General features: G+C 40.8%; 1 protein-coding gene across 1 annotated transcript in view; it reads left to right on the top strand.

Moving 5' to 3' along the window:
* Positions 1 to 2,254: 2,254 nt before the first annotated feature.
* PTN (pleiotrophin) overlaps positions 2,255 to 22,411 on the top strand; it is an 80,055-nt gene continuing 59,898 nt past the window's right edge. The window contains exon 1 of the mRNA XM_064654699.1: positions 2,255 to 2,598. The gene's annotated coding sequence lies outside the window, so the exon portion shown is untranslated. The remainder of the gene's footprint in view (positions 2,599 to 22,411) is intronic.

The following is a 22,411-nucleotide window of genomic DNA, read 5'->3' as shown; positions in this document are numbered from 1 at the left end:
CAAAACTTCAGTCAGGAAATTGAAGTGTTATACTTCATTAATATCAAAGGTATCTAACACAGTGGGCAATTTGAGGCAAAGAATATTTTCCTGTGTTTTACACTGCTTATTGCAAAGGAAACCTCAGTTAAGCCTCAAGGTGCCATTGAGACAAATAATATGAACATTAAAACATATTTACTTTTTGTCAATCAAAACCTAAGTACTCTGTTTTTCAGACATAGTCCAGACCATAATACGTCCTTTGAGAAGCTCTGCTAACCTTGTCTGCAGTTTTGTTTTGGAGATTCTGAGTCAAAACCCAAGCCATATCACTCAAAACTAGTTTCTGTGCATGTCAACTCAGTTTCAAGAGAATAATTTCTGAGCTATAAAAAATTGTAGAAAATCTGTGACCAAATTTGGTAAAAGATTATCTGTTGCCATTGCTTCTAAAATTAAGTGGCCAAAATGAGGATTTTAACATCATGCACATCTTTGTGAAAAGCAGTTGCTTTCTGCAGAAAGCTTCCACTGTTTTATGAAAATGTTAATTTTTCAGTGTTTTGGCTAAGACTCAGATTTCTGTAAGGAAAGTAAGAAATCTCTTGACCCACTTCGATGAAATCTTTTTTTGTTTCAATCAAGGTGAACTTACAGCCATTGTACTCTTTCCTGTTTTGTTACTCAGACAGGATTGATCACCTGAAATGTGCTATTGTGGTTGTATGGAGAATTTCTGGGGTTTGAAATGTGTCAACCACTACCAGGTGTTTTTTGATGGAAAGTTTCTTTCTCTAAATGTTTGTCGTGCTTAGCACAATGATGTCAGGATTTCACTGAGAAGCCCTCAGAAAGGTGCAAACTGGCATTCATTCAGCCTTGCATGCTCTGAAATATGAATACTATTGAGTGCTCATTTCCACTCATCCAGCTGCTAGAAAGTATATTCTCTCCATCTCAAGACATCACTTTACACTGCAAATCAAAATTGTTTTTTTAAATTACATCACTGTCATTAAAACTGCTGGTGGTGCAAATCCTGAACAGCCGCCATGCCAGGACTGAACACATAACTCTGTGATGAAAAGAAGATGCCAAGGTGTGGATGGAAGGGGGTAGTTTACTTTACTAAGAAGGACTCCAGGTGAGTGCAATTGCCTGCTCTGGGACTAGCTGTACAGTGCTTTTCATTGTCACAGATGGTAGGTGTTAGATGATGCAATGTGTATGGTGCCAGACAAATTACTTTTTTAGCTCATTCCTCTGGAAACAGGAGAAGAATCTGAACTGGATTTCTGTGCAAACCTGGAGCAGGAGCTGCAAGCTGCAAACCCAGCTGAGACCTAAGCAGTGAATGGACCCAGTCTTTCAAGTGAAGGCAGGGACTTGCTCTGGGGAAAGGGAATTACACAGAAATTGCCTGGAGTTTGGAACAAGTCCACTTAGTTTTAAATTAAGCTGTGGATTGGGGAACACTCTTATTCAATGGATATAATGAACCTAAAAGTTGGAAAAGTCTGCTCCTAAATGAAAGGCTAAATGAAAGCCTTGATGCAACTCCAGCAACTGCTACAACCAGAAGTGTTGAAACGCCATGACAAAAGTTGTTCTCATACTGCTTTCAGGCCACGTTGAAATTAAAACCTAGGGAAGGGGGCTCAGTTTGGTGAATTTTTTTTTGTTGTTTTGTTTGTTTGTTTGTTTTGTTGGATTTTTTTGTTTAGTTTGGTTTTGTTTGGGTTTTTGGTTGTGGTTTTTTTGTTTGTTTTTGTTTCATTTGGTTGCTTTTTTCTTGTTTGTTTCTCACTCCTCAACAGTATTTCCAATCCAACACGGCCCCGGTCAAAATGGCAAGCTCGAAGTCAGCGAGGCTAAAGTTTAAGCTCCCCAAACTCTGACAGCCAAAGACGATCCGGGCAAAAGCTGCTGTGGATGTTTGTACCTGCAAAGGCAGCTGAAGCCCCGACGAGCCCCCGCACAGGCCGAGGGGTGGGTACCATGAGGTGCACCCCCCGACCCTCGGCTCCCCCTCTCGCTGGGTATCGTGAGGAAGAGGAGGGGAAGCTGCCTGGATTAACAAACCCAGTAGGGGCACCCGGGCCAGCCCCGGTGCCGCGGGGTCCGCGCCGCCCCGCCGGGCTGTCCCCCGGTGCGCTCCCCCGGCGAGGGGAGCAGGGGGAGCTGCCGCCGAGCCCCGGCGGAGCGGAGTGGCCCCGTCCCGCCCCCTGCCCACCCCCGCACCCGCCCAGCCCCGGCAGCGGGGGCGAGGCTGCCCCGCGGGTGACCCGCCCGGCGGGCGCGCCCCCTCCGCATCACACGAGGGGGCAGCGCGGCTGCTCGCTCTGCCCCGGCGCCCGCCTGCCTCCCTCCTCTCGTCGCCTCGCAGCAGCCCGGGCTCCGCCGAGTCAAAGCGCGGATCAGGTTCCCTGCCTCCAGTATAAAAATCTCGGCGAGAAACCTCCTGCGGGAGAGAGAGACGGGGCGTGAAGCGGCGGCCGGCGAGCCCGTCCGTGGGGAAGCGAAGGGACGCGCGGCGGCCGCACCAGCCGCTGCTCACCGGGGACGGTCGCTGCTCGCCCCTTTCAGCTGCACAAGAAGAGCTTTTTGACGCCCGAAGTAAGTCCGAGGCGGCGGCGGTGGCGGTGGGGGCTCCCAGAGGGAGTGTGCCCGAGGGAGGGTACCCCCTAGCAGATCTCGAGTCTGACAGCGCTCGCTCCCCCAGGGGCAGGGTGGGAAGCACTTCCCCCTTCCCTGTCTTGGCTCCTGGACACTTGCCCCAGCAGGGCTCCGCAGAGGGTGGCCGGACAGAGGGGCCATGGGGCTGGGTGGGAGCCCAGACCCAGCGGGGTGGTGGCGGGCACCTGATACCACGGAGACATCTGCCCGAGGGGCAGACGGGGGGCGAGGTCTGGGGGTGTCCGGGAGCACCCCGGGCACGGGACCGCGCAGTGCCGTGGTGGGGAGTCGGCGGCGGGTCTGAATGTGGGAGCGCTTAAATGCCAAGGAGGGTGAGAGGGAGAGAGGTGGCGGTGGGTGACGTGACCCAGAGGGAAAGGGAGGCAGGAGTCCTCGGGCGGGTCCATTTAGAGAGGACAAAAGGGCAGCGGAGTGACCCCGGAGCGGCAAACCCCCTGCGGGTCCCAGTTACCGTGTGCCAGCAATGTCCCGGCTGAGATTCGGGATAACGAGTTTAAGTTGTGCCTTCGGACACTGCAACTGATATTTTTTCTTGGGACTTTGCCTTCTTATCCCTAGTTTACTTCTGGTGGAACAACTGAATCTAGCAAGTGCTGATAGATCTATTTAAAACTGCCATCGTTAGTTTGTGTCTTCTGCTTCCTCCAGAGGGATGGGTTGGGAGAAAGTCTGAGTTAACAATGGTAAAAGCACAGTTTCCTCTATGTTGAACATATGTGTTATTCTGCAAATCTGTTGTGGTCTCCAATATTGGTGCTTCTAGCTCCTTACCCTCCTTTTCTCCCTCCTTTTTAAAAGTAGAACTTTTCATAGGGGAAACGTAGTCTTGATTCTTTGAGAGTTTATCTGCTCCTTTTACATCTTCCAGTTGGCTGTCGCACATCTTTCTCTTCCACACTGCAAGTGGCTTTTGGTGAATGTCTACCGTGCTTTAGCTTAGAGATACACTTGGAATTTGGCTTCTAGGATGTAAACCTTAGAGACTAGTTGGTTCTTGGGAATGACATGTTAAATCTTTCTCTGCTAGATAACCCTGCATCTATGGATAGTGTTTTAATTAGATTCTGTTTGCTTTAAATTACTTGTATTACAGTAGAGGGACGCTTTACCTGTGGCCATCAAGTCTTGAATTCTCTGCCCTTTCCTTGTTTTGCCTTTGGGCATTGATTTTTTTTTTTTTTGAGCTTTTAGCAAAGCTCAACTTTTTTTATCAAGAAATAGTAGACTGAGTGTGTAACTAATGGTATTAGGGAGAAGGAGAGAAAGGGTGGGGAGAGAAAGAGAGTAGGAAAGGAAAGTTGTTACAAAGAAATAATTTTACCTGGTCTGAACAGTGGTCTTGAGCTGATTACAAAACAAATTTAATGTTTCTGTGTGTTTGTTTTGTTTTGTTTATTTCGGTTTCCTTCTTCCAAAGGAATAAAAATTTAAAAAAAAGTCTGAACTTTTGATCATGAGAAATGGTTTGAAGACAAAAAGGAACCTATGTATTTGTGGCAGAATTTATTAATTTGCTGGAGAAATTAAAATTTGGAAGTGCACAGACAGGGTACTTCATTGGACTAAAAAAAAAATCCAAACCCCCAAACCAACCCAAAAAAGCAGCAGGAAAAACCTGCGGCATAATTTAGCGAAGGAAAGCAGATGTTTAATATACTCCTGTCTTCAGGCTAAGCTAAACTCTTCGGTGACTTATTACACAAGAAGCTTTGTGTGACGTTGAAGGACTGAAACTTACTGACTTTAGCGTGCTCCTGAGCCAGCTCTTGGGTGGGAAAAAGAGAAGCCAGCAACAAAACTTTTTTTTTTTTTTTTTTTTACAATTGATAAACCTTTTTTTATAGTGTAGAAAAGGCCTAAGAAAAACAGACTTTTTGCAGTTATCCGGATGTCTATCCCCAGATATTTGAGATGCAGTTTGTGGCTGATACAGCCTTGCCAGCAGAAGGTTTTTCTTGCTATAGTATTACAAAACATAGCACTACTATCCCAGTACCATATGCCTACCTGTGTTCTACGCCCATAATGACACTGGGGACACTTTGGAGGCTTATTTTATTCCTGACACAGCTGTACTGATGGATGTTTTGTGTAGATTAATCTTTCTGCCACAAATGTGACTATTATTACTTTAGTGGACTTCTAGCAGTCATGGCTCCAGCGAGGTACTTCCCTGACACGTCCTCTATTTCTTCTTGATTGTTCTGGGAATAGTTGTTACTGAGTGCTCAGATAATAGTTTAAAATAATGCTTTACAGAAGCTCTGAAAATGCACTCATTTTTTGTTTTGTTTTGTTTTTGTTTGGTTGGTTTTGGGGGGGGGGTGTTCGGATTTTTTATTTTGTCGTTGTTGGTTTCCTTTTTTTTTTTTTTTTTTTTTTTTGGCCAGGAAAGATACAATTTATCTAGTGTTATAGTGTAACAAGTGTTTTAGTGTAACACTAGAGCATTAGGGATGGAGTTGGCATGGCTCATTGCTCCTGCTCTGTTCAGGCCCCCTCATTACCTACATTCCCAACCGTGGCGTTTTCTGTGGGAATTGGTCTTTAACAATGTCCGCTTTGCTTCGATATTTACAACCTCTTGCTGATCAGTGTATCAAAAGCATTTTCATTTAGAGGATGCATTTCAGGACTTTAATTGAGGAAATCTCTTTGTTTCAAGCCTCTATAATAAACCATTCAAATCGCTGTCTTTGAACGAACTAGGTCACTGTAACGCGTGCACACATAGAGTGATTCTCATCTGCTTAGGGTAGCCGAAACTCAGTTGAGCCATATCCCTGGTGAGCTTGTCCCTGATTTATCCTTCTTGGACTGGCTTGTTCACAGGGAGCTTATGTTGAAAATTCACTGCTGGAGGTCATTCTCCATTCTTGGCATCTCTGGCAGCCTTAAGCTTAAATTGCAGTCTCGTTTTCTGTCCAATCAATACCACTCTTATGTCGCTGAGTTTCCATGGTGCCCCCAATCTTCTGTCTACATATTGATGTCTGACAGCAGGAATAGCATTCTGTGTCGCTATATATACTTACTAAACCTGTCAAAACTATTTAGGGTCTGTCGCACTAATTTATATCCATATCCTGATATTATTTGTATCTGTTGAGCTTTGACTGATGGAACTCACTGCACTAAGGAATCAGCCCCAACAATGCACTCCAGGGATGGCTCAAGGAATGGATGTTTTGAGAAAGGGGAAAAAGACTCTCTTCTAGAGTAGCTGGGGTAGTCTAGAATCCTTTGAGCACAAAAGAATCATTTTGAAAACATCCAAGTCTCAAAGGCTCCAAGTTAATGCTTTGGAAATCATTCTTCATTGTACTGCTCTGAATGCACAGAGGGTCTTCTCTGATGGAGCCATGCAGAGGAAAATAAAAAAGTGGGCATTGTCAAGTGTTCAATGTGCGTTTGATGAGAGGTGGGGAAAATTTGAGTCAGTTGTCTTACATCAGTTTCTTCAGCAGAAACACTGTGGAAAAATTAAATTAAAGGAGCCAACAATGTCCTCTGTAACGTGGATGTTCTTGTTTTACTGCAATAACTCACAGAGCACAGTAGTTGTGTAAGAAATGATATGGTGGTGTCTCTGTGGACTGACATAGCAGCAGCTAAACTAGGTGAGAAAAGGCATATCTTTTGTGTATCACTAAATTTCAAGGTACTGATTCTTGTTATTCATGCCAACAGTAATAGACTCTAAAAAAAATCAATGGATTTTTTTTTATTTAAATATGCTTTGCAAACTGTTGCATTTGAATTGAACAGAAGTGGTCATCAGCTGAAGAAACTCTTTAATCTCACTACCTTTAACATGAGATTGATCCAACTCTTGAAATAAGAACTGGCAGTCGGTATGGGATTTGCTGGCTAAAATTTTTCTTGTTCTGAGTTGCCAGAAGAACTGATTTTATGATGTCAAGTTCATCAATACTTTTCAGACCCTCTTCTACAGTCTTCTCACTAATGAATACTTTCACTCGAAGACTTAAAAAGCCCCACTGCAGGTGGTAGTATTAAAGTAGTTCAGGTTATGTTTTCAGCTATGGTTTACTTTATCATCATGGAAAGAGTCAGTAGGACTTTACCAAACTAGACTCTCTCTTGGCCAATACGTCTCACCTTCTTTTATTCCAAGGAGTAGAATCACTGAGCCATTTAAATATCTGGCTCTGCCTTCTACAGTGGCACCATGATGGTTCTCTTGTTTTTTACCTTTTTTAATTTCCTTCCTTCCTTATATGTGGGAGTGGCTTTGTAAAAGCTGTAGTCATCTTGCAGACTGCTTTTTATTCTTTTTCAGACTGAAGATTGAGAGAACACAGCTGTAGGCAGTTTCATGGGAGATGAGAAGGGAGAATGTGAATGTAATAAAGAGCTAACTATATTACTGATACAACCAGGGGATTTTTCACCCTCACCATCCCTCTACTCCAAAAAGCCACTGCCCTTCCTTGCACATTCTGGTTTCAATGTGGATAACCTCTGGAGGTGAGGAATGGAGCTAACTGTGTTTGAGGCAAAATCCAGTTCCATTAAGTTAAGCAAAATATATTAATGTGTTTTTTTGGGCCCTAGGAGCACACTGCTCAGTCAGTGCCACTGATTGCATGGCAGCTGCAAGAGAGGGGTAAAGACTTAGAGCAGAAGAGCATTACAGGAGTTGGGGACTTTCTGATAAAAATAGTCTCTGAAAATAAACAGTGCTTGGGGCTCCAGTACACTGCCATTTAGCAAACTGCAAAGTTCAATTTTAAACTGGGCCTTTCTCCTTTGAGGCCTGCCAGCACTATTTCAGAGCTCATTAAAGATTTCACAAGAGTATTATAAGAATCTTCCTTCCTCATTAGTTTCTACACAGTTTCAGTGTAGCTTGGACCCTGTAAACATCCTCTATTTAGTTGTAGATTATATCATTGTCAAGTGCCTGTGAGAAGGGAAGAGAAAGAGGAGAAATTCTGTAACACTTCAGTGTAAATGCATGTTTTGGAATTGGTCAAACAGCTAGCTAACAACTTAAATTGAACAGAATTTTTGCCATCTTCCAAAGATATTTTTGGAGCTACTCCCTATCTGTACAAAAGCTCCCCTCTTAAAATAAAACCAGACAGAACAGTTGGGAGGAAAGAGGAGGCTAGATAGGCTCTGCTTTTCTTCTGCAAGCATCCTTCTACACACCTGGGCTGATGCTCAGTTGTCTAAGGGAGGCTGGTCCAGCTGGCAGTGGAGACAGGCACAGGACTGCTGAAGATGGCAACAAGGTGGAGGTAGCCTATTTCTTAGGCTTGAGTGCAAAGTTGGTCTTGACCTCCTGAGGCTGTTAAGGCAGATAGACCACTCTGCTCTTGTCTTTACCATCTGACTTTGCTAACTGCATTATCTGTTGCCTTATGCTGCCCCAAAAGATTAGAAAGTCAAAAATCAGATAATATCACTGTATGGGTGTATGGGAAAGGAGGAATTCCTTGTGTATTGACACAAACAGTAAATATATAGATATCTGTGGAAGCAGAGTATCCCTGCTCGATTGAAGGCAACAGAAAAAACTGAACTAACTTCTCAGATTCAGTTCCAGTGAATATCAGGCACAAAAGCTGTTTTGTTCTTTTTTCTTTTTCTTTCTTTCCCTCAGTGCCATGTGAACAGTGGCATTAGTTTAACAAACAACTAAAAGTGATATAACTATTGCATTTAAGGCTTCCTTGTTTTGACTGGATCATTAATACAACGGATTCATTTATGTATGTGTTTATTTTTTTAGCTCTATTTCTCACACATCGTGTATCTCAAAGCGCAAAAGAGTCTTAGTAGTGCAATGCAAATGTATGTACCCATCTGTAGCCAACAACAGAAGGCTCACAGTCTGTAGCATCTTTGCCTCTGTGATAGGAGCATCTAAAATGTGCTTAATGCTGAGTGTAAGCATTTGTCATATCAAAATCTTTATATTTAAAGATATTTTGCAGGTGGTTTTGCCTTTGTCTTTTTTTTTTAACAGGTTTACAGCATGTGAGCAACAGTAGAAAGACTGACTTCATCTAGAAAGACACTACCGTGATGCACTTTTAGGCACTTTGTTAGATGGTAAAGGATGGATCTCTTAAGAAAAGTCTATTGACTTTGAAAGTGAGATGGGAAGGGAGCTGGAAATAGCCTTGGTAGAAAGATGGCATCTCTAATATGATGATGTCTCTGCAGTGGCACTACAAAGTCACAGCTTGCTTTCAGACAACCAAACTTCTTCCGTTTCGATGTTGAGACCTTTCTCAGCTCACTAGAAAGCATATTCTTCCTGTTGAGCAGAGATTAATATTAAACCAGGCACACATCTTCCAGCAATTAATTAGGCAAAGTTGATGTTTCAGCAAGAGCCTCATCAGAATAAGGATTATAGAATTCACACTAAGATTTAGAAAGAGTACTCCTTTGTTTTGGTAGCAAATTCTTCAAAATAAGGTGAACTATAGTGCTGGTAAATGGTTGGGAGTCTTCTTGTACTTCTTGCAGCAAAGTCTCATTGCTTTAATTGAAAATGCCTTTGAAGTTAATCATCTTTTAGTAAATTAAAGAAAAATCAAGAGATTGTTCTGATATTCTGCCTTAATTCCAGTAGGAAAATGCTTTGTTCCTTTAGTTTGAATAATAAAATTTACATGTTAGAAATAGCCTCCCCACCTCTATCACATTACACAGAAATAATTTGAACTTGTTCTACCTAGGATGGTTTCACCTGGAAACCCAGTCTTCTATGGTACTGGCTTAGCTTTCCTTCTGGTGCTGACAAAAAGCCCCTGAGATGCTCTGGTTGCTTCCCAGTAGCTTGTGCCACCTGACTGCCTGGTTGTTTGCTTGGATTACTGCCTTCCCAGAGGTCAGAAAGATGTTTTGCTTTGTGCAAGAGTCACTTGCTTTTATTAGAAGCCTGTCTGGCTGCAGCTGATATGCAGTAGGGACGGATGGATGGAAAAAATCTACCAGCTTTCCCTTTAAGGCCAACAGATAGGATTTTCAGCAGTCTTCCAAAAATGCTGCAAACTTTGATTAAGGAACTTCATGTCATTTCACTTATTAAATCCTCACTTTTCTAAGCTGTCCCTTCAGCCCGTGTTTCTTGTCCGATTTGCGCGTTGTCAGACGCTTTTGCTAATCTCTGTAGTTGATGTTTGCTTAAGTGATTATTTGGCAGAAGCATGTGAGCGGGCGTGTGTGTGTGATTGCTGTTGGCATGGCAGTTGGTATGATATGGCATTAGCATACTTGTTCCATGCTGTGGGCCTCCTCCTCCTCTTCTAGGCTTATTTATGCAGCAGAAGGACAAAAAAAACCCCAAACCAAACCAGAAAGTCACGGGGGAGCCGGTTACGGTATGGTGATCCTCTAGCAGGTTTGACCAAAGATCTACAGAGTTCAGAGGAGCCTAAAGGTTGCTTTTACTTTCTTTCTGTTACTAATCCTAAACAGACCATCCACCAGCAGAGGATTTACAAAAAGCTGCAGGAATTATGGGCTGCCTAAATAGGGGCATATACATTGAATCTAGTCTTCCCTATGCTTGCAAAATAGCATGGGAACTGTGTTTATGGGATGATAAGGAAAAGGCAAACTCCTCTCCCTTCATATTTATTTGCTCAAGAACATGTCTTTAAATGGGACATGGGTTTTAGTTTGTGTTTTGGACTCATTAACACTGAGTGGTTATTGGGATTATTTGTATATATGTTTTAGGAGGTGCCATTCTCTTCTTTCCATCGCTAGTAATTTGAGATATAGTCTTTGCACCTCTTGTGCAATGGTGGAACATCTTTATGGGCTCTGAGTTACCTCACTGAGAACAGTGAGATTTACTTAGACAATGTAAATGTAAAAGTGCCTGTGAATTCTTTGCTTAAACAGTGCCTTCATTTATAAGTTTAACACAATTAGTGGAAATAAAAATCTCTGATGACACAGTACATGTTCAGGTCCATGCCCTTTGTGAGTGTATGGGGAGGAAATCTCTTGTGATAAGTTTTATAGCAATACATTTAGCATGGGGCCTTTGACAGCTTCACTTGATATTTTTCTGAACATCTGTTTAAGCATGAGCTGCTCTTGTACTTTTTTTTTTTTTTTTTTTTTGGTAAAAGTCAAACTAATGGTGAGCTGGGTTTCTGTTCCACTTTCTCATGTAAACTGCTTCTGTTGGTCCATGTTAATAACTGTATCCTTTCAAGGCAGGATCTGGGCTGTGCATAACCCTTTGCCGTAAACTTTTCCCTGAATGATTGTTTGGTGTTGAAAACATTCTGAGTTTATCCTGATGAGAGGTAGAGGCTGCCATCTTCCCGCTGGGATCAGCCCTTGGTTTTATCTCTGAAGGGAGAAATCTTCCGGGCCTAACATCTGAAATGTTTTGTAAAGTTGGCTGAAATGAGAAATGTAGGAGAGAGGGGAACATTTTCTCTCTCTGTCTATAACTACGTGCAAAATCGGTCATGTTTTCATGTTGGAAAAAATCTGAAGTTCAAAAAGGGATGGGAATGTGAGGAAGAGTGTGTGAACTTCCTGCTGTTACTCATAATTTTGATCTATAAAAGTTATTTTGAAGCTGTTTTCAAAAACATTTATAGATGCTTCTACTATTTTGCAACTGAGTTAACAAACATCTCTTTTACATCTATTTACAAACATCTCTTCTTACTTGGTGGTATAATGTGCTACATGATCCTGGCCTTTCTTTGGCTGCTTCTCTGTGCACAAATACAGCATCTCTGTGCTAATTTTCCCAAAGGGTTAGAGCATTTGAGAACAGCTGGAGATTGAATACTGACGCAGAAGAAAAGGACTAAAAAATGAAGGTGGCGTGTTACAGCATCTACTGTGTTCATTTAATTGCTGTGTGCTATATTTTAGTTTGAATTATTTATTACTATATCTGAAAGTCCTTTAAATAAGAACTCCTCTTTCTTGTGCTAACCACAACTGTAGGTTGAGTGGATATGGCGAGTATGTGTTTGTATAGAGGGGAAAAAAGAGACGTGTAGAAACCTTGCCCTGACATCACGCTTTACACACACACACACAACAAAAGCAAGTGTCTGCTTGGAGAAACTTTTCAAAACTGTAGGGATGTGTAGCAAAAATATGTCAGATAACTTTAGACTTTCCAATTGTGCAACATGTACTATAAATGACAAGTTCACATCTTTATGCACTGACACTTTCAGCATGTGCAACAAGGCTCCAATTCTGGTTGGGATTTTACCAACTGAGATTTATTTTTCAAGTAATTGTGGGTGAGAATTTCTTGTCTTATTTAAACTGCAACAAACAAAAAACCCAAAGCAAGAAAAGTCTGTGAAGTGCAAATTATCTGTCTTAAGTCAAGAAAAATTGAGGTTGAAATATTTCACTTAAGGCTTATTGAAATGGAAATTTTTGAGTTACTGAATCCATGATTTGTGTTCCAGGTCAGTGAAATTCTAGTGTGTGTCTAAACACTTGCAGCACTTAATGGGCATTGAGAGAATAGAAACAAGAAGTTGAGCCTACTTATGAGATAGACACACTGGCTACAGTAGGGTCTTCATGATGCTCTATGGTGTCCAGCTGGTCCTGGACATTATTGCATTTTTATGATCATGGTGTCTCACAAAAAGAGTGGTATAGTGTGAAGCAGTGGGGAATGAGAAGCATTTTCTCCAATTTATCCTTTCCCGATCAGTTTAAAATTTTCTTCAAAGCATCCCTTTCAAAGTTGGAATATAAGTGTCATATTTGTAAACATTTTAACGATCCTAATAATTATAAGTTGTTATAAAATTATTTCTTTATATTTGTAAACAGTTTTAATAATTTTTAATTTTTATTTAAAATTATTATTACTATGATTATAGAATTGAATAAAACTGGAAGTGTGATTTGATTTTATTTTTTTTTTCCCAAAGGCTTGTGCTTGTCCTTTTCAGTTGCTTCATAGGACATAGTGTCTTGGATTTTTTTTCTTTTTTCTTTCTTTTTTTCTCCCGATATGATCATAACTTCTGTTGGGAAAGACATTTTAGCCTTTGTTCTGTGCCCTTAGCATAGAATAAATGTACTTTTCACTGCCTGATGCAAAGTGTGGTTTGTATGAAATGAAAGTTGTTTTTTTTTTTTTCTCATTAATATCTATCTTCTATTCCTCCAGATTAAAAAAAATATTCTAGGCCTAAATACTTCTTGGAGTAGCAGAACTTCCAAGCTGCAGCTGCTGATCCCAGGCAGACTCTGATTTCCTTGCTCAGATTCCTGCATGGTCCCAGTTTTGCTGCCTTGCAAAGCTAAACCATCAAAGGCTGCTAATGCTTCTGTGACAGAAGCTGTATCAGTCTGTGAATTCAGCCTAGGTTTTTTCAAGACATAGACCATGCCTTGTGAGTAGCAGTCCACTTGTACAAAATGTGAAAGTGCATGGCAGAGCATGGGTCAGGTTCTGTAAAACCAGGCTTATGGGGACTCCTTAAAACTTTTTGCAAATAATGGTCATCTTCCTTAGCTTTAAATGTGAGTAGACCTTAAAGGGATTTTCCCCTAAACAGATAAGCCACACCCAAACTGTTTTGATTTTGAAGATATATTTTCATTACTCTGAATAGCTGAGGTTTCCTTAATCTTAATTTTGAATTCATATGTCTGTAATGTCCTTATTTTCATAACCTCAACTTCTCTTTGTTTTAATCTCTCTTCTATTTAAGTAGTGCAGTAGGTCACCTTTCAAAAATATTACACATTCTCTCATGTTTCTCATTTTCAGTGGCCTTTTACAACCCCACGCCTTGTTCTAAATCAACAGAATGTTTCAATTCTTTATTTCTAAATGTGTTCACAATTCATGTCCTTATTTCAGTGAGCACATCTAGTTGAAATTTAACCCAGCAGTCTACAATTATGTTATCATTTCCATAATCAAACAATTTTTCATATTACATTTTAAAATGTTAGAAGTGCTGTTCTAAAGTTTTGTCTACTCTGAAATTACTCTTTTCATTAAGCACAGAGATGTGACTACTTCTGTCCCCAGAACTTTTTTGATGTCTAGAAGTTCATTCAGTGGTCATTGAATTGTACTGAATATATATATATATATAAGCAGATAAATATATTTTTGTTCCATTAGACTTCAATATGGTGAATTTTATTTGATATTTGTGTTGTCCAGTTGCCTGGGTATTGGTGAGGACAAGGACCTCCATACTGTTGACTCATACCATATTATATGGGCAGCATGTATTATTGCCTCCCTTTTAATTCTTTCTTTCAGATACTTCATAAATGTTTTCCACAACATTGATCCTAGGCTCTACTTTGGGTGCTAAAACATCCTCCTTTTGTACAAAGAACTGATTATTGTTCTTACCCTGGGATTCTCTGTTTCTTGGCTAATACTGAAAGAGAGACAGGATCTTGCCTCTTATCCTGAGAAGACAGAGCTCTCCTAACTATTTCAGTCTTTGAAAATCTGAACAATTTACATCTAGTGAAAAATAGCCAGCATATGGTTTTTTTAAGTCTTTTTGTAGATTAGTGAAGCATGATTTATCATTTTGAAAAATCTGCTTTTTTTAGACTCCAGTTTGTGGGACTCCTGTTTCAGCCTAGCTGGTTTACATTTGCCTTTAACTGACTTTTCTCAGCTCTGGAAATGCAGTTTAGTGCAATCGAATTTCTTGAGTAGTTTCTTTTTTTTTATTTGCTTCATTTTATTTTCCCTAATTCTGTCTGGCAGTTCTGCCTCAAGTTCTTTACTGGTATAACCTTGGAGCATCTCTGTTTCAAAGCAAAGAATGAAGCAGAGGAGCCACTTAACTTCTGTGCAGTCTCTTTTTCTACCCTCATTGGCTTTGTGTCAGGGTAATCTGCAGGACCCACTGGCTCTTCTGGAGTTCCAGTTTCCTGTGTGCTTAAGGAATGCCTTTGTACTTGTCACTATGTATTTGCTTCCTTGTTCTTCAGCCTTGCTCTTGGACTTCTTAATTTTCATTTTACATCTCACCTGCCAAAGTTGTTCTCTCCTATTAGTTTCACTCGGGCTGTATTTCCATTTTCTTTCTCTTAAGGATAATCTGTGAGTGAATAAATTCTTAAACTACATTTGAGAAGTAATTTTTTTTTTTTCCTGAGTGACCAGGAGTATCATCAGTGATTGCACTTTGGCACCCTGTTAGAATACCTGAGCTCATTCCTGGCATGCTTTTTGAAAGGAAAGCAATCTTCAAGCTACCTGCTACCATGTGAATTGGTTACACCGGGAAGAAATTGTTTATAAAAATTAACACACTTACACCTTTTTAGAAAATGGTAACGTTGTCGTCATTTGATCACCAAGTGTTTCATGTCGATCTGCTCTGGTCTGAATTGGAGGCTTGCATGCTATCATCCTCAAGATTAGAGTTCAGAATTTCTAGTTGGAAACTCTCCCCTATTGTACCTCCCTGTGAGGAAAGTTTGAAAATCAGATTTGTGCTTTTGACTTCTTCCTCTTCCTTAGTTGCTATGTGTCCAAGCACAGCTCAACATTGTATGTTTTTGCCTTTTAGAAGAATCCCCTCTAAGCATTTTAGCTAAAGACCTGATCTAAGTATCTGAAGTCTACCAAAGTAACTAAAAATATATGTGAAATAAACGTATATAGTCTCACTATGATTTAGATTGGTTGTATAATTTAATAATTTTTGTGCTGTTGTTGTTGAGGGAGGAAATTTGTTGGGGGTTTTTTGTTTGTTTTGTTGGTTTGTTCGTTTTGCTTTGTTTGTTTAACATGTGGGCAAACTGTGCTCCAAGAAATTGTTTGTGATATTAGAAATGTGTGCTGATTGCACCCATATACATCTAATTTGTTGGCCTGATTCTTTTCAGCTGTGGTAAATGGACTGCTATTTGAAAACAAATGTATTGTCAGAGTTGGAATATCCTGTGCAAGTTACCTGTTGTCCCTTAAGTCTGACTCTGTTCAATTTTTCTAACTTTGTGTTAACTTAGTCTCCATGCATCTCACAGGGAATGATTTTAATATTAACTTCTCATAGCAACACTTATACTTCTAAAATATCTTTTATTTAACTACTAGAATTATTTATATTATTTGCAAAATTGATGTTTATTCTCCCCTTCCCCTTCATGATTCCTATTATGGAAAATTGAGACTTAGTAAGTTGAGGTTACAGGTACTTTAAGGTTATTACCTTTTAAGTAATGAATCCCAAAGCAACTCTGTTTTTTGAATGGGAGGAGTCTTTTGTTTCATCCTTCACTTTTGGACAGATCCTGCACACTCAGTGGTGTGGGGAGGTCTGAGTCTGGACATGTACTGCTGTGCTTGCTCCTCAGTAGAAGGTCAGGAGCAATCCCTTCCCCAGGTTGCACCTCTGTGCACAGATAGAGTGAGGGAGATGGGACAGTAGTGTGGTATCACTAACTGATGTCACAAGCAGTCTCAAAGCATCTCTGCACATTTTTATTTTTTTCTGTTTTGATGCATGCCAGCATCTTTTTAGCAGAAGCAAATCAACTTATGCAAACATATGCCAAGAACAGGAAGGGAAGGCTATTTGATCAGGAAGAATAAAACGAGCTTGTCTTTAACAGTTGTTTTTTTACTTTGTGCTAGTGGAACAAGATTTATAGTAGTGATTAGTAATCACAAAGGTCACTGAAACCATTTTAAATTTATATCTTTAGAGAAAAGCATCTGTAAAGGAGTATATGAAGAGCAAAGAGGCAATTATGAACTGGAGCTGGGCAGAGCTGACATTCTTCCTTTTTAGCAAGCTAGTGTTTGCAAGTTAGATGCATTGTCACCTGACAGCCCTGTCTCTCAGCATTCAATATAAGCCTGTTAACTGGATTGGGCTGGACTTAAGAAAGAGCTCATTCCTAATCTTGATGAGCTCAAGTGGCTTTTATGTAGGGTGCTGTGCATGGGCACAAGGACTGAGTGTTCTTTGTCATCATGTGAGTCAATAAGTGTGTTACAGGTTTTGCTATGACACACGTGGCACCAGGAGTAACAGAAGCCAACTGGGGTTGCAGATGACCTCCTGCTTCTAATGATGTTGCTTTCACTACACTTGTCTAACATGCCTCTGAGTGTGGCAAATGAAGGGGTGATAACAAGCAGCTTTATTCAAAGTCAGTCATTGTTTAGGTGGAACTCGAAGACAAATGTGCCTGGTTTGAATGACGCTCCACTTTGCATAGGCTTTGGAAATGAAATAACTTGACCTTTCTTAATAGCACACCTGTGTTTCACATCCAGCTGCTACTGCCACTGGACTGAACTGCACAGGGAGAAGATTTGGTGGGGGAGAGAAGAGATTAACCTAACGCGCTGATCACAGCGCAGTGGAAATGTTTTTGTCATATGACAGGTAGAAACAAAGACCACCAGCCCCCTGGGACTGGAGTGAGCCTTCACCTTGGTATGGTAGGTCTATGGGATTTGACAGCTCTGTCAACACAGCAATGTTGTATTAGCATGCCAGTAGTCCAGGTGTGCTCTGCTGCTGTGGTGTTCCCCCGGCTCACTAAGAGTTCTTGATGTTGTCTTATGGTGTGCTTTCCCATATGGGTGGTTTGCAGGCTGCCAGCAGCTTTGGGAGATCCCAGCGTAACCTGCCATTGATCCCATTCTCCTTCCTTCCTGTTTCTGTGGTGGAGCAGAAAGCATGTGTGTACACCTTGCAAATCACAGCAACAGAGGTCACAAGGTAGTAAAACTCAGAATGATCCAGACAAATTGGACAGTTTCTCTGTGACTGAGAGTTTTTCACAGAGAAATGAAACACGCTGTCTTTTGGGGTTAATAAGATGTACATACATAAAATTTGAAATATTGTATGATAGCAAGAGATGATCTGACAGCAGTTTCTATATGCTGCTGAGAATGTCTGAATGTTCATCTGTTAACCCAGTCACAGCAGGACAGCTCAGCTCTTCTTGCGGTCTGTATGGGTTGCTAACAACTTTGATGTACAGGGACTAACCTAGTTACTGTGTGCTTTCAGTTATGACACATTTTAGCCCAAGAATTTCCAGGTGACAATTGAGTGTAGTGGCTGAAATGTGCTTGACCCCATTTGGTGCTACTTCAGCATCTGCCTCTTTGGAGGCAGGGTTGGTTTGGAGATAGGAAGGCTACTAAAGGGGGAGACATCTCTCGTAGCATTTGACTTTGTGATTCCTGCAACATCTGCCATAGCTATCAAGGCAGATGAAGATGGTGTCCAAGAAAGGACCAAAGAGGATTGATTGCAAAGTGCTCTAAACCTGGGGACAGAAAACTTTGATGTGCTGTGACAAACCTAGTCAGGACATGCCAAGAAGCTCCCTGGTCTAACATTCATTGGGAAACCAGCTGCATTGTCGTGCTCAGACCCTTTTCCGGGGCCAGGCTTGGGATGGCTGGTGGGGCTGGGATAAAGGGCTCCCACACTGTAAGGTCCAGTGGATGCTGCAGGTAGCAATTTAGAAATGCTGGGAGTGTGGTGGTGTGAGTACAGTGACACCAATGACTGTGGTGGCAATGCATCATTTTTTTTCCTCCTTTTGGTTAGAACAGGACTGTTAATAGAGAGGAGGTGCTGTAGATTAAGTGACATGTTTTTATGGAAGACCAGGGCAATAGAAATAAAATGATGCAGTGTGAAATGCTTTTGCAGAGTTGCGTGTGGGAAGGTTACATTTCACTTGCCTGCAGCCAGCTTGGTGTAGCTAATAGTATTTAATGCTCTATTTGTTTGTTTGGAGTTTCTTTCCTCCCTTTTAAGCAATGTATTTACTGCATAAAGGAAAACAAAATCTTATTCATGTATGTAGTAAGTTCCTGGGAAGTGGGAGGAGCACAGAGCAGTTTGCAACCGACACAGATTTATTTCTGGCTGAAAAAGTGGTTCCTGAGATGCTGTGGGCCCATTCCTAAGCAATTGTGTGATTGGGCTTCCATGGAATTCTGGCTTTTTGTGTCATAGTGTCAATTCAAAAGATTTCAGGATATTTTTAAAAGCTAGTCATGATCTGGGCCCATTTCTGATTTTTCTCTCCCATTCTCTTTGCTATTCTAACTACTTTTAACTTACAGCACCCGAGCCTTGAGGAGAAATCCCCTCACAAATTATATGGAGCCTCTGGATCTTTTACTGGCTACAGAGTCTAGGCTTTCTCTTGCTCTTCTTTGGCAAAAAGGAAAAAAAAAAAATCTATTGCTGACATCATATTGGATTAAAAAGGCAAGAGATGAAATAAATATACGTTATGGTCCCTTGGATGTAAGGATAAGTGGGTGTAGAATCAGATTGCAAGGGAGATCAGAGGCAGAGCTCCTTCAAAGACTCTTCCCCAGGCAGGAGCTGGCTGGTCTGATGGCAGAAAGTTTGCAGACTCTTTGAGGAGGTCAATGTTATGGTGATCCTCAGTAGCCTGGGTGTTAAATAGCATCTCTTTCCCCTTTTCCCAGTCACACGGCTGCATAAGATAAAAGCTCCATCAGACTCCTAGACCTTGGATCGGTCTTGCAAAATCCAGTCAGCCATTGTGAGTGGGGTTAATTCACACCATCACCACAGAAGACAAAATGGATCTTTGAAACAAATGTGGTGGCGGGGGTAAACCCATCAATCATGTGAATGCTGCTTTACAGTAATTCACAACTGCAGCTTTTCTCTTAAGCAAGGGCTGGCTGAGTCCGATCAATCCCTTGGCTCTCAAATAGGTCTCAGCAGGCAGTAGCTTACTCCTTGTGGGTTTGTATGTACATGAAAGCCCACTTTATATTAACTCTGTGGAATAGTATTTTTTCCTCTCTCTAAACCCCTTAGCACTAATTCAGTGTAATTATACTCATTGAATACGGTACTGACAGCCCCACTCCTCCCCCTATCCTGTCAGGATATTGGCCTAAAAATCACTAGATGAAGAAAATCCAAAACAACGATGGGATTCTTTGTTCTGGCCTTCAATGTAGGTTTTTATTATTTTAATGGAACCTGATGATTGTACTTTCAAGTATTTTCTTTAAAGCTGAAGACTGAAAACACATTTTTATTTTTTTTTTCTTTTAAAAATTTATGAAGAATTGGACTTCAGCCTTTAAGGAAAATGTTAAATATTGCAAAATTCATTACTAACTGAGCATTGGTATAATTATTAACAGCCTGAGGCTGCTGAGGACCTCTTTCTACCTTTCTGGAAACAGGGAAAGATGTCAGGAAAAGGCAGGGAGCCTCTTTCCACCTGTTCCTTCCTGTGTCTATGTCTGTGTCTTAGGGTTGGGTGACATTTTCCCTGTCGTGTTTCAGTGCTGAAAATAATGATTCAGGTGGCTTAGCACAGCGTGTTTTAGTCCTTTCTATCTCAATATATATGAATGAAATATGTAATGGGAAATAGCTGGAAAGCAGTGATTAAAAATGATTTTAGGGGGTCACAGGAGGTAGGCAATGGCAGATGAACTCTGAACGTAGTGCTGTGGAGAAATGTCTAAAATCATAGGCATATGCATGAGAGGGTTAGACTAGGGTGATGGTGATGACAAAGACACCAGGATAAAGCACCCTCTGTTCATGCCAACATTTTCAAAATGTGAAATAATTAAAGCAATGGAAAAACTCTCCAACAAACTAATGTCTGGAGAAAGTTTGCTCTGTGACTTAAAGAGCTTAGTCTGCCTGACAAACTCAAGAAGAACAGATAACCACATTATAAATATCTTCTAGGGAAGAAAAACAGCAAGTACTGAAGGTCTCTATAACTTACTGGGAAAAGCCATGATAAGAAAAATTCAATTACGAACTAATTTACTGTTTTACAGTGTTGATGGTGGGAGGCAGGATGATAATTTCACAAAAACTTTCATAGTAGGCAGTGGATAACTCATCTTACAAAGTGTAAATGGCAAATGTGGAGTTGTGGATACCAGAAGATTGGTACAAGGAACTAGCTTGGGGCTCTTGCATAAGGACATCCATTTTGTCTTGACAGAAGAGTTTTTCTCAGCTTCTCAGAGGTGAAATATAAGCAGGTCAGTGAAGCAGAAGCCTGTGTTTTAAGAGATAGCAAATGTGTCCTGCTTTAACAAGTTATTGAGTTCCCTTTTTAACTGTAATCTGCATATATTGTAGTTTAGGTGCCAATTTGCTTCCTGAAAAGGCTGTAACGTTGCAAGTCACACTTGTGTTGCCCTTTATCATACGAAATTGTAACCCGGCTCCTGTAAACCTACTAGAATAGAGACAAACATCATGTGAAAAACAGAGCCAACAAAGAAACATACATTATAGAAATTAAAAGAGACCTGCTGGGAGGTCATTTTACTGTCAAAGTATAGAGATGCTTAACCTTTTCTTCCTAAGCATATGGGTTTTTTTGCTGATGTTCGTTTGTCTGTTTTCTTTATCTGCTTTTTCTCCTGCTTACTTTGCCTTTGTGGAATGCTAGCTAAGTGCATGCTTTCCTTTCCAATCAAGAAATATTTTTTTGACAGCAGACAGGCAGGACAGAGCCCTTATTCCAGAAACCCAGGTCCTCTAGCACAGAAGGTCTCCATCTAAGCATTATGTCACTGTCTTCATGTCTCACCTGTATAAAACCTCTTAGAAAAGTGACTCCAAATGAAGAAAAACATGGATTTTTGAGATAGGTAGACTGTGTTTACATGAGGGGGAGGAGGGTGTCAGCTTTGTAGGCTTCCTTTGCTCACGGGAGCACCTTTATTTATGCTTTTCTAGTTGTGTGGATAAGCCAGTTCTGTTTCTAGAATCAAGAGAAATACTGATTTTCCTCTCATTGAGAAGAATGAAGAAGCTTAGCAGTTTTGAACTCTAGTTCAATTTGAGCACTGGCTATGGTTATAATAAATTGCTGGCTTTATTTAAGAAGACTCTGAAACATCAAATACCAAACACGATTTTCCCAAATGGGAAAAACTTGTTTGGTTTTCTCTCTGAGAATACAGGACTGTGCCAGAAAATACATTTCCTTAAATTGAGTTTTCATGTATGATATAACTTTGATGGGGAGGACAGGGGGCAAAAAGCAGAAGTTGTAAGCCTATGATGTGGAAACTGGTTATAAACTATGTCAGTTCCCCAGACTTATTGCAGCCTCTGTTCTCTCTTTCCCCTGCTTTGTTTTACACAAAGATCATTCTTCCCCAGTGACCATTAGGACCTATTACCATTTGTTTTGTCTCTGTGATTAATTTTGCTTATTTTGAAGATTGTGTTGATGTTGTGGAACCATCTGGTGATTCAACTTCAAAAGGCTGAAGCTCTAGGTTGAAACCTTTTTATAGAAGTGCCAGGATTGGGCCAACCTAGCTTCTGTGGAGCTCAGAAAAAGTAATTCCAGATTTCTAGAGCTGATGAGATATTTATTCTCTAGTTTTATGCAGGTAGCTCCTCCTGTTTCTACAAAGTGTTTTCAACCACTTCTGTTGTTCAGGTGAGGGCATCTTACTTTTGAACTTTTTTCTGTGAGTAGTTGCCTAGATAGCAAACTTTCTAGCACAAGAGAGAAGTTAGTTTAAACAACAAAGAAAACAAGTATTATCAGAGCCAGATAAGCAGGCAGCTTGATGAGATTAGAAGGGCAGCAGTAGATACCACAAACAGAGGCATATACATTCTGAGCTATTCTGATTAGCTCCTAATCCCTAAAGAGACTTTACTAAACTCTGCCTGGTTGAATTGTTCTCTCCTGGGACACTGTTTTCTCATTT

This window comes from Pseudopipra pipra, chromosome 5 (genome assembly GCF_036250125.1).
Source record: "Pseudopipra pipra isolate bDixPip1 chromosome 5, bDixPip1.hap1, whole genome shotgun sequence".
Taxonomy (NCBI): Eukaryota; Metazoa; Chordata; class Aves; order Passeriformes; family Pipridae; genus Pseudopipra; species Pseudopipra pipra.
This window is presented reverse-complemented; position numbering and strand designations above follow the sequence as displayed.